We start from the raw sequence: 9,652 nt of genomic DNA on the forward strand, positions 1-9,652 counted from the left end.
AATTCAACCGCACCACGGATTCCCAGACAGTCTCCCACAATGGTACTAGCGAGGCCTTAAGCTGTGTAACTTCTGCGATCTGACGAGAGCAGGCACATTCAGCTTAGAATGGCCATTGACGTTAAATGCTTTAATCCATAGTCCTATTTAATCTATTGTGAAACACAATGTAAACGACATAATAAAAAGTCAACCGCACCACGGATTCCCAGACAGTCTCCCACACTGGTACTAGCGAGGCGTTAAGCTGTGTAACTTCTGCGATCTGACGAGAGCAGGCACATTCAGCTTAGAATGGCCATTGACATTAAAATCCTAAATCCATAGTCCTATTTAATTTATTGTGAAACAAAATCTAAACAACATAATAAAAAGTAAACCGCACCACGGATTCCCAGACAGTCTCCCACACTGGTACTAACGAGGCCTTAAGCTGTGTAACTTCTGCAATCTGACGAGAGCAGGGACATTCAGCTTAGAATGGCCATTGACATTAAATGCTTTAATACATAGTCCTTTTGAATCGATTGTGAAACAAAATCTAAACGACATAATGAAAATTCAACCGCACCACGGATTCCCAGACAGTTTCCCACACTGGTACTAGCGAGGCCTTAAGCTGTGTAACTTCTGCGTTCTGACGAGAGCAGGCACATTCAGCTTAGAATGGCCATTGACGTTAAATGCTTTAATCCATAGTCCTATTTAATCTATTGTGAAACAAAATCTAAACGACATAATAAAAAGTCAACCGCACCACGGATCCCAAGACAGTCTCCCACACTGGTACTAGCAAGGCCTTAAGCTGTGTAACTTCTGCGATCTGACGAGAGCAGGGACATCCAGCTTAGAATGGCCATTGACATTAAATGCTTTAATCCATAGTCCTTTTTAATCGATTGTGAAACAAAATCTAAACGACATAATAAAAATTCAAACGCACCACAGATTCCCAGACAGTCTCCCACACTGGTACTAGCGAGGCCTTAAGCTGTGTAACTTCTGCGATTTGACGAGAGCAGGCACATACAGCTTAGAATGGCCATTGACGTTAAATGCTTTAATCCATAGTCCTATTTAATCTATTGTGAAACAAAATCTAAACGACATAATAAAAAGTCAACCGCACCACGGATTCCCAGACAGTCTCCCACACTGGTACTAGCGAGGCGTTAAGCTGTGTAACTTCTGCGATCTAACGAGTGCAGGCACATTCAGCTTAGAATGGCCATTGACATTAAATGCTTTAATCCATAGTCCTTTTTAATCGATTGTGAAACAAAATCTAAACGACATAATAAAAAGTCAACCGCACCACGGATTCCCAGACACTCTCCCACACTGGTACTAGCGAGGGCTTAAGCTGTGTAACTTCTGCGATCTAACGAGAGCTGGCACATTCAGCTTAGAATTGAAATTGACATTAAATGCTTTAATCCATAGTCCTTTTTAATCGATTGTGAAACAAAATCTAAACGACATAATAAAAAGTCTACCGCACCACGGATTCCCAGACAGTCTCCCACACTGGTACTAGCGAGGCCTTAAGCTGTGTAACTTCTGCGATCTGACGAGAGCAGGGACATTCAGCTTAGAATGGACATTGACATTGAATGCTTTAATCCATAGTCCTTTTTAATCGATTGTGAAACAAAATCTAAACGACATAATAAAAATTCAACCGCACCACGGATTCCCAGACAGTCTCCAACGCTGGTACTAGCGAGGCCTTAAGCTGTGTAACTTCTGCGTTCTGACGAGAGCAGGCACATTCAGCTTAGAATGGCCATTGATGTTAAATGCTTTAATCCATAGTCCTATTTAATCTATTGTGAAACAAAATCTAAACGACATAATAAAAAGTCAACCGCACCACGGATTCCCAGACAGTCTCCCACACTGGTACTAGCGATGCCTTAAGCTGTGTAACTTCTGCGATCTGACGAGAGCAGGCACATTCAGCTTAGAATGGCCATTGACATTAAATGCTTTAATCCATAGTCCTCTTTAATCGATTGTGAAACAAAATCTAAACGACATAATAAAAAGTTAACCGCACCACGGATTCCCAGACAGTCTCCCACACTGGTACTAGCGAGGCCTTAAGCTGTGTAACTTCTGCGATCTGACGAGAGCAGGCACATTCAGCTTCGAATGGCCATTGACAATAAATGCTTTAATCCATAGTCCTTTTTAATCGATCGTGAAACAAAATCTAAACGACATAATAAAAAGTCAACCGCACCACGGATTCCCAGACAGTCTCCCACACTGGTACTAGCGAGGCCTTAAGCTGTGTAACTTCTGCGATCTAACGAGAGCAGGCACATTCAGCTTAGAATGGCCATTGACATTAAATGCTTTAATCCATTGTCCTGTTTAATCGATTGTGAAACAAAATCTAAACGACATAATAAAAAGTCAACCGCACCACGGATTCCCAGACAGTCTCCCACACTGGTACTAGCGAGGCCTTAAGCTGTGTAACTTCTGCGATCTGACGAGAGAAGGGACATTCAGCTTAGAATGGCCATTGACATTAAATGCTTTAATCCATAGTCCTTTTTAATCGATTGTGAAACAAAATCTAAACGACATAATAAAAATTCAACCGCACCACGGATTCCCAGACAGTCTCCCACACTGGTACTAGCGAGGCCTTAACCTGTGTAACTTCTGCGATCTGACGAGAGCAGGCACATTCAGCTTAGCATGGCCATTGACATTAAAAGCCTTAATCCATAGTCCTATTTAATCCATTGTGAAACAAAATCTAAACAACATAGTAAAAAGTCAACCGCACCACGGATTCCCAGACAGTCTCCCACACTGATACTAGCGAGGCCTTAAGCTGTGTAACTTCTGCGATCTGACGAGAGCAGGGACATTCAGCTTAGAATGGCCATTGACATTAAATGCTTTAATCCATAGTCCTTTTTAATCGATTGTGAAACAAAATCTAAACGACATAATAAAAATTCAACCGCACCACGGATTCCCAGACAGTCTCCCACAATGGTACTAGCGAGGCCTTAAGCTGTGTAACTTCTGCGATCTGACGAGAGCAGGCACATTCAGCTTAGAATGGCCATTGACGTTAAAAAAATTAATCCATAGTCCTATTTAATCTATTGTGAAACAAAATCTAAACGACATAATAAAAAGTCAACCGCACCACGGATTCCCAGACAGTCTCCCACACTGGTACTATCGAGGCGTTAAGCTGTGTAACTTCTGCGATCTAACGAGAGCAGGCACATCCAGCTTAGAATGGCCATTGACATTAAATGCTTTAATCCATAGTCCTTTTTAATCGATTGTGAAACAAAATCTAAACGACATAATAAAAAGTCAACCGCACCACGGATTCCCAGACAGTCTCCCACACTGGTACTAGCGAGGCCTTAAGCTGTGTAACTTCTGCGATCTGACGAGAGCAGGCACATTCAGCTTAGAATGGCCATTGACATTAAATGCTTTAATCCATAGTCCTTTTTAATCGATTGTGAAACAAAATCTAAACGACATAATAAAAATTCAACCGCACCACGGATTCCCAGACAGTCTCCCACACTGGTACTAGCGAGGCCTTAAGCTGTGTAACTTCTGCGTTCTGACGAGAGCAGGCACATTCAGCTTAGAATGGCCATTGACGTTAAATGCTTTAATCCATAGTCCTATTTAATCTATTGTGAAACAAAATCTAAACGACATAATAAAAAGTCAACTTCACCACGGATTCCCAGACATTCTCCCACACTGGTACTAGCGAGGCCTTAAGCTGTGTAACTTCTGCGATCTGACGAGAGCAGGCACATTCAGCTTAGAATGGCCATTGACATTAAATGCTTTAATCCATAGTCCTTTTTAATCGATTGTGAAACAAAATCTAAATGACATAATAAAAAGTCAACTGCACCACTGATTCCCAGACAGTCTCCCACACTGGTACTAGCGAGGCCTTAAGCTGTGTAACTTCTGCGATCTGACGAGAGCAGGCACATTCAGCTTAGAATGGCCATTGACATTAAATGCTTTAATCCATAGTCCTTTTAATCGATTGTGAAACAAAATCTAAACGACATAATAAAAAGTCAACCGCACCACGGATTCCCAGACAGTCTCCCACACTGGTACTAGCGAGGCCTTAAGCTGTGTAACTTCTGCGATCTGACGACAGCAGGCACATCCAGCTTAGAATGGCCATTGACATTAAATGCTTTAATCCATAGTCCTTTTTAATCGATTGTGAAACAAAATCTAAACGACGTAATAAAAAGTCAACCGCACCACGGATTCCCAGACAGTCTCCCACACTGGTACTAGCGAGGCCTTAAGCTGTGTAACGTCTGCGATCTGACGAGAGCAGGGACATTCAGCTTAGAATGGCCATTGACATTAAATGCTTTAATCCATAGTCCTTTTTAATCGATTGTGAAACAAAATCTAAACGACATAATAAAAAGTCAACCGCACCACGGATTCCCAGACAGTCTACCACACTGGTACTAGCGAGGCCTTAAGCTGTGTAACTTCTGCGTTCTGACGAGAGCAGGCACATTCAGCTTAGAATGGCCATTGACGTTAAATGCTTTAATCCATAGTCCTATTTAATCTGTTGTGAAACAAAATCTAAACGCCATAATAAAAAGGCAACCGCACCACGGATTCCCAGACAGTCTCCCACACTGGTACTAGCGAGGCCTTAAGCTGTATAACTTCTGCGATCTGACGAAAGCAGGCACATTCAGCTTAGAATGGCCATTGACATTAAATGCTTTAATCCATAGTCATTTTTAATCGATTGTGAAACAAAATCTAAACGACATAATAAAAAGTCAACAGCACCACGGATTCCCAGACAGTCTCCCACACTGGTACTAGCGAGGCCTTAAGCTGTGTAACTTCTGCGATCTGACGAGCGCAGGCACATTCAGCTTAGAATGGCCATTGACATTTAATGCTTTAATCCATAGTCCTTTTTAATCGATTGTGAAACAAAATCTAAACGACATAATTAAAAGTCAACCGCACCACGGATTCCCAGACAGTCTCCCACACTGGTACTAGCGAGGCCTTAAGCTGTGTAACTTCTGCGATCTGACGAGAGCAGGGACATTCAGCTTAGAATGGCCATTGACATTGAATGCTTTAATCCATAGTCCTTTTTAATCGATTGTGAAACAAAATCTAAACGACATAATAAAAAGTCAACCGCACCACGGATTCCCAGACAGTCTCCCACACTGGTACTAGCGAGGGCTTAAGCTGTGTAACTTCTGCGATCTGACGAGAGCAGGCACATCCAGCTTAGAATGGCCATTGACATTAAATGCTTTAATCCATAGTCCTTTTTAATCGATTGTGAAACAAAATCTAAACGACATAATAAAAAGTCAACCGCACCACGGATTCCCAGACAGTCTACCACACTGGTACTAGCGAGGCCTTAAGCTGTGTAACTTCTGCGTTCTGACGAGAGCAGGCACATTCAGCTTAGAATGGCCATTGACGTTAAATGCTTTAATCCATAGTCCTATTTAATCTAATGTGAAACAAAATCTAAACGACATAATAAAAAGTCAACCGCACCACGGATTCCCAGACAGTCTCCCACACTGGTACTAGCGAGGCGTTAAGCTGTGTAACTTCGGCGATCTGACGAGAGCAGGCACATTCAGCTTAGAATGGCCATTGACATTAAATGCTTTAATCCATAGTCCTTTTTAATCGAATGTGAAACAAAATCTAAACGACATAATAAAAAGTCAACCGCACCACGGATTCCCAGACAGTCTCCCACACTGGTACTAGCGAGGCCTTAAGCTGTGTAACTTCTGCGATCTGACGAGAGCAGGCACATTCAGCTTAGAATGGCCATTGACATTGAATGCTTTAATCCATAGTCCTTTTTAATCGATTGTGAAACAAAATCTAAACGACATAATAAAAAGTCAACCGCACCACGGATTCCCAGACAGTCTCCCACACTGGTACTAGCGAGGTCTTAAGCTGTGTAACTGCTGTGATCTGACGAGAGCAGGGACATTCAGCTTAGAATGGCCATTGACATTAAATGCTTTTATCCATAGTCCTTTTTAATCGATTGTGAAACAAAATCTAAACGACATAATAAAAAGTCAACCGCACCACGGATTCCCAGACAGTCTCCCACACTGGTACTAGCGAGGCCTTAAGCTGTGTAACTTCTGCGATCTGACGAGAGCAGGCACATTCAGCTTAGAATAGCCATTGACATTAAAAGCCTTAATCCATAGTCCTATTTAATCTATTGTGAAACAAAATCTAAACAACATAATAAAAAGGCAACCGCACCACGGATTCCCAGACAGTCTCCCACACTAGTACTAGCGAGGACTTAAGCTGAGTAACTTCTGCGATCTGACGAGAGCAGGGACTTTCAGCTTAGAATGGCCATTGACATTAAATGCTTTAATCCATAGTCCTTTTTAATCGATTGTGAAACAAAATCTAAACGACATAATAAAAAGTCAACCGCACCACGGATTCCCAGACAGTCTCCCACACTGGTACTAGCGAGGCCTTAAGCTGTGTAACTTCTGCGATCTGACGAGAGCAGGCACATTCAGCTTAGAATGGCCATTGACATTAAATGCTTTAATCCATAGTCCTTTTTAATCGATTGTGAAACAAAATCTAAACGACATAATAAAAAGTCAACCGCACCACGGATTCCCAGACAGTCTCCCACACTGGTACTAGCGAGGCCTTAAGCTGTGTAACTTCTGCGATCTGACGAGAGCAGGCACATCCAGCTTAGAATGGCCATTAACATTAAATGCTTTAATCCATAGTCCTTTTTAATCGATTGTGAAACAAAATCTAAACGACATAATAAAAAGTCAGCCGCACCACGGATTCCCAGACAGTCTCCCACACTGGTACTAGCGAGGCCTTAAGGTGTGTAACTTCTGCGATCAGACGAGAGCAGGCACATTCAGCTTAGAATGGCCATAGACATTAAATGCTTTAATCCATAGTACTTTTTAATCGATTGTGAACCAAAATCTAAACGACATAATAAAAAGTCAACCGCACCACGGATTCCCAGACAGTCTCCCACACTGGTACTAGCGAGGCCTTAAGCTGTGTAACTTCTGCGATCTGACGAGAGCAGGGACATTCAGCTTAGAATGGCCATTGACATCAAATGCTTTAATCCATAGTCCTTTTTAATCGATTGTGAAACAAAATCTAAACGACATAATAAAAATTCAACCGCACCACGGATTCCCAGACAGTCTCCCACACTGGTACTAGCGAGGCCTTAAGCTGTGTAACTTCTGCGATCTGACGAGAGCAGGCACATTCAGCTTAGAATGGCCATTGACGTTAAATGCTTTAATCCATAGTCCTATTTAATCTATTGTGAAACACAATGTAAACGACATAATAAAAAGTCAACCGCACCACGGATTCCCAGACAGTCTCCCACACTGGTACTAGCGAGGCGTTAAGCTGTGTAACTTCTGCGATCTGACGAGAGCAGGCACATTCAGCTTAGAATGGCCATTGACATTAAAATCCTAAATCCATAGTCCTATTTAATTTATTGTGAAACAAAATCTAAACAACATAATAAAAAGTAAACCGCACCACGGATTCCCAGACAGTCTCCCACACTGGTACTAACGAGGCCTTAAGCTGTGTAACTTCTGCAATCTGACGAGAGCAGGGACATTCAGCTTAGAATGGCCATTGACATTAAATGCTTTAATACATAGTCCTTTTTAATCGATTGTGAAACAAAATCTAAACGACATAATAAAAATTCAACCGCACCACGGATTCCCAGACAGTTTCCCACACTGGTACTAGCGAGGCCTTAAGCTGTGTAACTTCTGCGTTCTGACGAGAGCAGGCACATTCAGCTTAGAATGGCCATTGACGTTAAATGCTTTAATCCATAGTCCTATTTAATCTATTGTGAAACAAAATCTAAACGACATAATAAAAAGTCAACCGCACCACGGATCCCCAGACAGTCTCCCACACTGGTACTAGCAAGGCCTTAAGCTGTGTAACTTCTGCGATCTGACGAGAGCAGGGACATCCAGCTTAGAATGGCCATTGACATTAAATGCTTTAATCCATAGTCCTTTTTAATCGATTGTGAAACAAAATCTAAACGACATAATAAAAATTCAAACGCACCACAGATTCCCAGACAATCTCCCACACTGGTACTAGCGAGGCCTTAAGCTGTGTAACTTCTGCGATTTGACGAGAGCAGGCACATACAGCTTAGAATGGCCATTGACGTTAAATGCTTTAATCCATAGTCCTATTTAATCTATTGTGAAACAAAATCTAAACGACATAATAAAAAGTCAACCGCACCACGGATTCCCAGACAGTCTCCCACACTGGTACTAGCGAGGCGTTAAGCTGTGTAACTTCTGCGATCTAACGAGTGCAGGCACATTCAGCTTAGAATGGCCATTGACATTAAATGCTTTAATCCATAGTCCTTTTTAATCGATTGTGAAACAAAATCTAAACGACATAATAAAAAGTCAACCGCACCACGGATTCCCAGACACTCTCCCACACTGGTACTAGCGAGGGCTTAAGCTGTGTAACTTCTGCGATCTAACGAGAGCTGGCACATTCAGCTTAGAATTGAAATTGACATTAAATGCTTTAATCCATAGTCCTTTTTAATCGATTGTGAAACAAAATCTAAACGACATAATAAAAAGTCTACCGCACCACGGATTCCCAGACAGTCTCCCACACTGGTACTAGCGAGGCCTTAAGCTGTGTAACTTCTGCGATCTGACGAGAGCAGGGACATTCAGCTTAGAATGGACATTGACATTGAATGCTTTAATCCATAGTCCTTTTTAATCGATTGTGAAACAAAATCTAAACGACATAATAAAAATTCAACCGCACCACGGATTCCCAGACAGTCGCCAACGCTGGTACTAGCGAGGCCTTAAGCTGTGTAACTTCTGCGCTCTGACGAGAGCAGGCACATTCAGCTTAGAATGGCCATTGATGTTAAATGCTTTAATCCATAGTCCTATTTAATCTATTGTGAAACAAAATCTAAACGACATAATAAAAAGTCAACCGCACCACGGATTCCCAGACAGTCTCCCACACTGGTACTAGCGATGCCTTAAGCTGTGTAACTTCTGCGATCTGACGAGAGCAGGCACATTCAGCTTAGAATGGCCATTGACATTAAATGCTTTAATCCATAGTCCTCTTTAATCGATTGTGAAACAAAATCTAAACGACATAATAAAAAGTTAACCGCACCACGGATTCCCAGACAGTCTCCCACACTGGTACTAGCGAGGCCTTAAGCTGTGTAACTTCTGCGATCTGACGAGAGCAGGCACATTCAGCTTCGAATGGCCATTGACAATAAATGCTTTAATCCATAGTCCTTTTTAATCGATCGTGAAACAAAATCTAAACGACATAATAAAAAGTCAACCGCACCACGGATTCCCAGACAGTCTCCCACACTGGTACTAGCGAGGCCTTAAGCTGTGTAACTTCTGCGATCTAACGAGAGCAGGCACATTCAGCTTAGAATGGCCATTGACATTAAATGCTTTAATCCATAGTCCTGTTTAATCGATTGTGAAACAAA

General features: G+C 42.1%; 48 pseudogenes; all 48 read right to left on the reverse strand.

The window, feature by feature from the left end:
* Position 1: 1 nt before the first annotated feature.
* On the reverse strand, positions 2 to 120 carry LOC142737494 (5S ribosomal RNA; annotated as a pseudogene).
* Positions 121 to 187: 67 nt separating this feature from the next.
* Positions 188 to 306, reverse strand: LOC142670819 (5S ribosomal RNA; annotated as a pseudogene).
* Positions 307 to 373: 67 nt separating this feature from the next.
* LOC142677898 (5S ribosomal RNA) lies at positions 374 to 492 on the reverse strand (annotated as a pseudogene).
* Positions 493 to 559: 67 nt separating this feature from the next.
* Positions 560 to 678, reverse strand: LOC142737391 (5S ribosomal RNA; annotated as a pseudogene).
* A 67-nt stretch (positions 679 to 745) lies between these two features.
* Positions 746 to 864, reverse strand: LOC142707286 (5S ribosomal RNA; annotated as a pseudogene).
* Positions 865 to 1,117: 253 nt separating this feature from the next.
* LOC142704836 (5S ribosomal RNA) lies at positions 1,118 to 1,236 on the reverse strand (annotated as a pseudogene).
* Positions 1,237 to 1,489: 253 nt separating this feature from the next.
* Positions 1,490 to 1,608, reverse strand: LOC142681728 (5S ribosomal RNA; annotated as a pseudogene).
* Positions 1,609 to 1,675: 67 nt separating this feature from the next.
* LOC142737554 (5S ribosomal RNA) lies at positions 1,676 to 1,794 on the reverse strand (annotated as a pseudogene).
* A 67-nt stretch (positions 1,795 to 1,861) lies between these two features.
* On the reverse strand, positions 1,862 to 1,980 carry LOC142737917 (5S ribosomal RNA; annotated as a pseudogene).
* Positions 1,981 to 2,047: 67 nt separating this feature from the next.
* On the reverse strand, positions 2,048 to 2,166 carry LOC142686111 (5S ribosomal RNA; annotated as a pseudogene).
* Positions 2,167 to 2,233: 67 nt separating this feature from the next.
* On the reverse strand, positions 2,234 to 2,352 carry LOC142724930 (5S ribosomal RNA; annotated as a pseudogene).
* A 67-nt stretch (positions 2,353 to 2,419) lies between these two features.
* Positions 2,420 to 2,538, reverse strand: LOC142686465 (5S ribosomal RNA; annotated as a pseudogene).
* A 67-nt stretch (positions 2,539 to 2,605) lies between these two features.
* LOC142672444 (5S ribosomal RNA) lies at positions 2,606 to 2,724 on the reverse strand (annotated as a pseudogene).
* Positions 2,725 to 2,791: 67 nt separating this feature from the next.
* LOC142737557 (5S ribosomal RNA) lies at positions 2,792 to 2,910 on the reverse strand (annotated as a pseudogene).
* A 67-nt stretch (positions 2,911 to 2,977) lies between these two features.
* Positions 2,978 to 3,096, reverse strand: LOC142737495 (5S ribosomal RNA; annotated as a pseudogene).
* A 67-nt stretch (positions 3,097 to 3,163) lies between these two features.
* Positions 3,164 to 3,282, reverse strand: LOC142677226 (5S ribosomal RNA; annotated as a pseudogene).
* Positions 3,283 to 3,349: 67 nt separating this feature from the next.
* LOC142681445 (5S ribosomal RNA) lies at positions 3,350 to 3,468 on the reverse strand (annotated as a pseudogene).
* Positions 3,469 to 3,535: 67 nt separating this feature from the next.
* On the reverse strand, positions 3,536 to 3,654 carry LOC142735156 (5S ribosomal RNA; annotated as a pseudogene).
* A 67-nt stretch (positions 3,655 to 3,721) lies between these two features.
* LOC142706207 (5S ribosomal RNA) lies at positions 3,722 to 3,840 on the reverse strand (annotated as a pseudogene).
* A 67-nt stretch (positions 3,841 to 3,907) lies between these two features.
* LOC142735967 (5S ribosomal RNA) lies at positions 3,908 to 4,026 on the reverse strand (annotated as a pseudogene).
* Positions 4,027 to 4,092: 66 nt separating this feature from the next.
* Positions 4,093 to 4,211, reverse strand: LOC142682956 (5S ribosomal RNA; annotated as a pseudogene).
* Positions 4,212 to 4,278: 67 nt separating this feature from the next.
* Positions 4,279 to 4,397, reverse strand: LOC142737237 (5S ribosomal RNA; annotated as a pseudogene).
* A 67-nt stretch (positions 4,398 to 4,464) lies between these two features.
* On the reverse strand, positions 4,465 to 4,583 carry LOC142730842 (5S ribosomal RNA; annotated as a pseudogene).
* Positions 4,584 to 4,650: 67 nt separating this feature from the next.
* LOC142738457 (5S ribosomal RNA) lies at positions 4,651 to 4,769 on the reverse strand (annotated as a pseudogene).
* Positions 4,770 to 4,836: 67 nt separating this feature from the next.
* On the reverse strand, positions 4,837 to 4,955 carry LOC142716918 (5S ribosomal RNA; annotated as a pseudogene).
* Positions 4,956 to 5,022: 67 nt separating this feature from the next.
* On the reverse strand, positions 5,023 to 5,141 carry LOC142726323 (5S ribosomal RNA; annotated as a pseudogene).
* Positions 5,142 to 5,208: 67 nt separating this feature from the next.
* LOC142737841 (5S ribosomal RNA) lies at positions 5,209 to 5,327 on the reverse strand (annotated as a pseudogene).
* A 67-nt stretch (positions 5,328 to 5,394) lies between these two features.
* On the reverse strand, positions 5,395 to 5,513 carry LOC142730853 (5S ribosomal RNA; annotated as a pseudogene).
* A 67-nt stretch (positions 5,514 to 5,580) lies between these two features.
* LOC142704555 (5S ribosomal RNA) lies at positions 5,581 to 5,699 on the reverse strand (annotated as a pseudogene).
* Positions 5,700 to 5,766: 67 nt separating this feature from the next.
* LOC142681551 (5S ribosomal RNA) lies at positions 5,767 to 5,885 on the reverse strand (annotated as a pseudogene).
* Positions 5,886 to 5,952: 67 nt separating this feature from the next.
* Positions 5,953 to 6,071, reverse strand: LOC142696065 (5S ribosomal RNA; annotated as a pseudogene).
* A 67-nt stretch (positions 6,072 to 6,138) lies between these two features.
* On the reverse strand, positions 6,139 to 6,257 carry LOC142730676 (5S ribosomal RNA; annotated as a pseudogene).
* Positions 6,258 to 6,324: 67 nt separating this feature from the next.
* LOC142683430 (5S ribosomal RNA) lies at positions 6,325 to 6,443 on the reverse strand (annotated as a pseudogene).
* A 67-nt stretch (positions 6,444 to 6,510) lies between these two features.
* LOC142681672 (5S ribosomal RNA) lies at positions 6,511 to 6,629 on the reverse strand (annotated as a pseudogene).
* A 67-nt stretch (positions 6,630 to 6,696) lies between these two features.
* On the reverse strand, positions 6,697 to 6,815 carry LOC142730385 (5S ribosomal RNA; annotated as a pseudogene).
* A 67-nt stretch (positions 6,816 to 6,882) lies between these two features.
* On the reverse strand, positions 6,883 to 7,001 carry LOC142703164 (5S ribosomal RNA; annotated as a pseudogene).
* Positions 7,002 to 7,068: 67 nt separating this feature from the next.
* On the reverse strand, positions 7,069 to 7,187 carry LOC142726334 (5S ribosomal RNA; annotated as a pseudogene).
* A 67-nt stretch (positions 7,188 to 7,254) lies between these two features.
* Positions 7,255 to 7,373, reverse strand: LOC142736555 (5S ribosomal RNA; annotated as a pseudogene).
* A 67-nt stretch (positions 7,374 to 7,440) lies between these two features.
* Positions 7,441 to 7,559, reverse strand: LOC142670830 (5S ribosomal RNA; annotated as a pseudogene).
* A 67-nt stretch (positions 7,560 to 7,626) lies between these two features.
* On the reverse strand, positions 7,627 to 7,745 carry LOC142677909 (5S ribosomal RNA; annotated as a pseudogene).
* Positions 7,746 to 7,812: 67 nt separating this feature from the next.
* LOC142737392 (5S ribosomal RNA) lies at positions 7,813 to 7,931 on the reverse strand (annotated as a pseudogene).
* A 67-nt stretch (positions 7,932 to 7,998) lies between these two features.
* On the reverse strand, positions 7,999 to 8,117 carry LOC142686620 (5S ribosomal RNA; annotated as a pseudogene).
* A 253-nt stretch (positions 8,118 to 8,370) lies between these two features.
* On the reverse strand, positions 8,371 to 8,489 carry LOC142704858 (5S ribosomal RNA; annotated as a pseudogene).
* A 253-nt stretch (positions 8,490 to 8,742) lies between these two features.
* Positions 8,743 to 8,861, reverse strand: LOC142681739 (5S ribosomal RNA; annotated as a pseudogene).
* A 67-nt stretch (positions 8,862 to 8,928) lies between these two features.
* LOC142686797 (5S ribosomal RNA) lies at positions 8,929 to 9,047 on the reverse strand (annotated as a pseudogene).
* Positions 9,048 to 9,114: 67 nt separating this feature from the next.
* LOC142737918 (5S ribosomal RNA) lies at positions 9,115 to 9,233 on the reverse strand (annotated as a pseudogene).
* A 67-nt stretch (positions 9,234 to 9,300) lies between these two features.
* On the reverse strand, positions 9,301 to 9,419 carry LOC142686122 (5S ribosomal RNA; annotated as a pseudogene).
* A 67-nt stretch (positions 9,420 to 9,486) lies between these two features.
* LOC142724941 (5S ribosomal RNA) lies at positions 9,487 to 9,605 on the reverse strand (annotated as a pseudogene).
* Positions 9,606 to 9,652: the final 47 nt, after the last annotated feature.

The sequence above is a fragment of the Rhinoderma darwinii genome, chromosome 1 (assembly GCF_050947455.1).
Source record: "Rhinoderma darwinii isolate aRhiDar2 chromosome 1, aRhiDar2.hap1, whole genome shotgun sequence".
NCBI classification, from domain to species: Eukaryota; Metazoa; Chordata; class Amphibia; order Anura; family Rhinodermatidae; genus Rhinoderma; species Rhinoderma darwinii.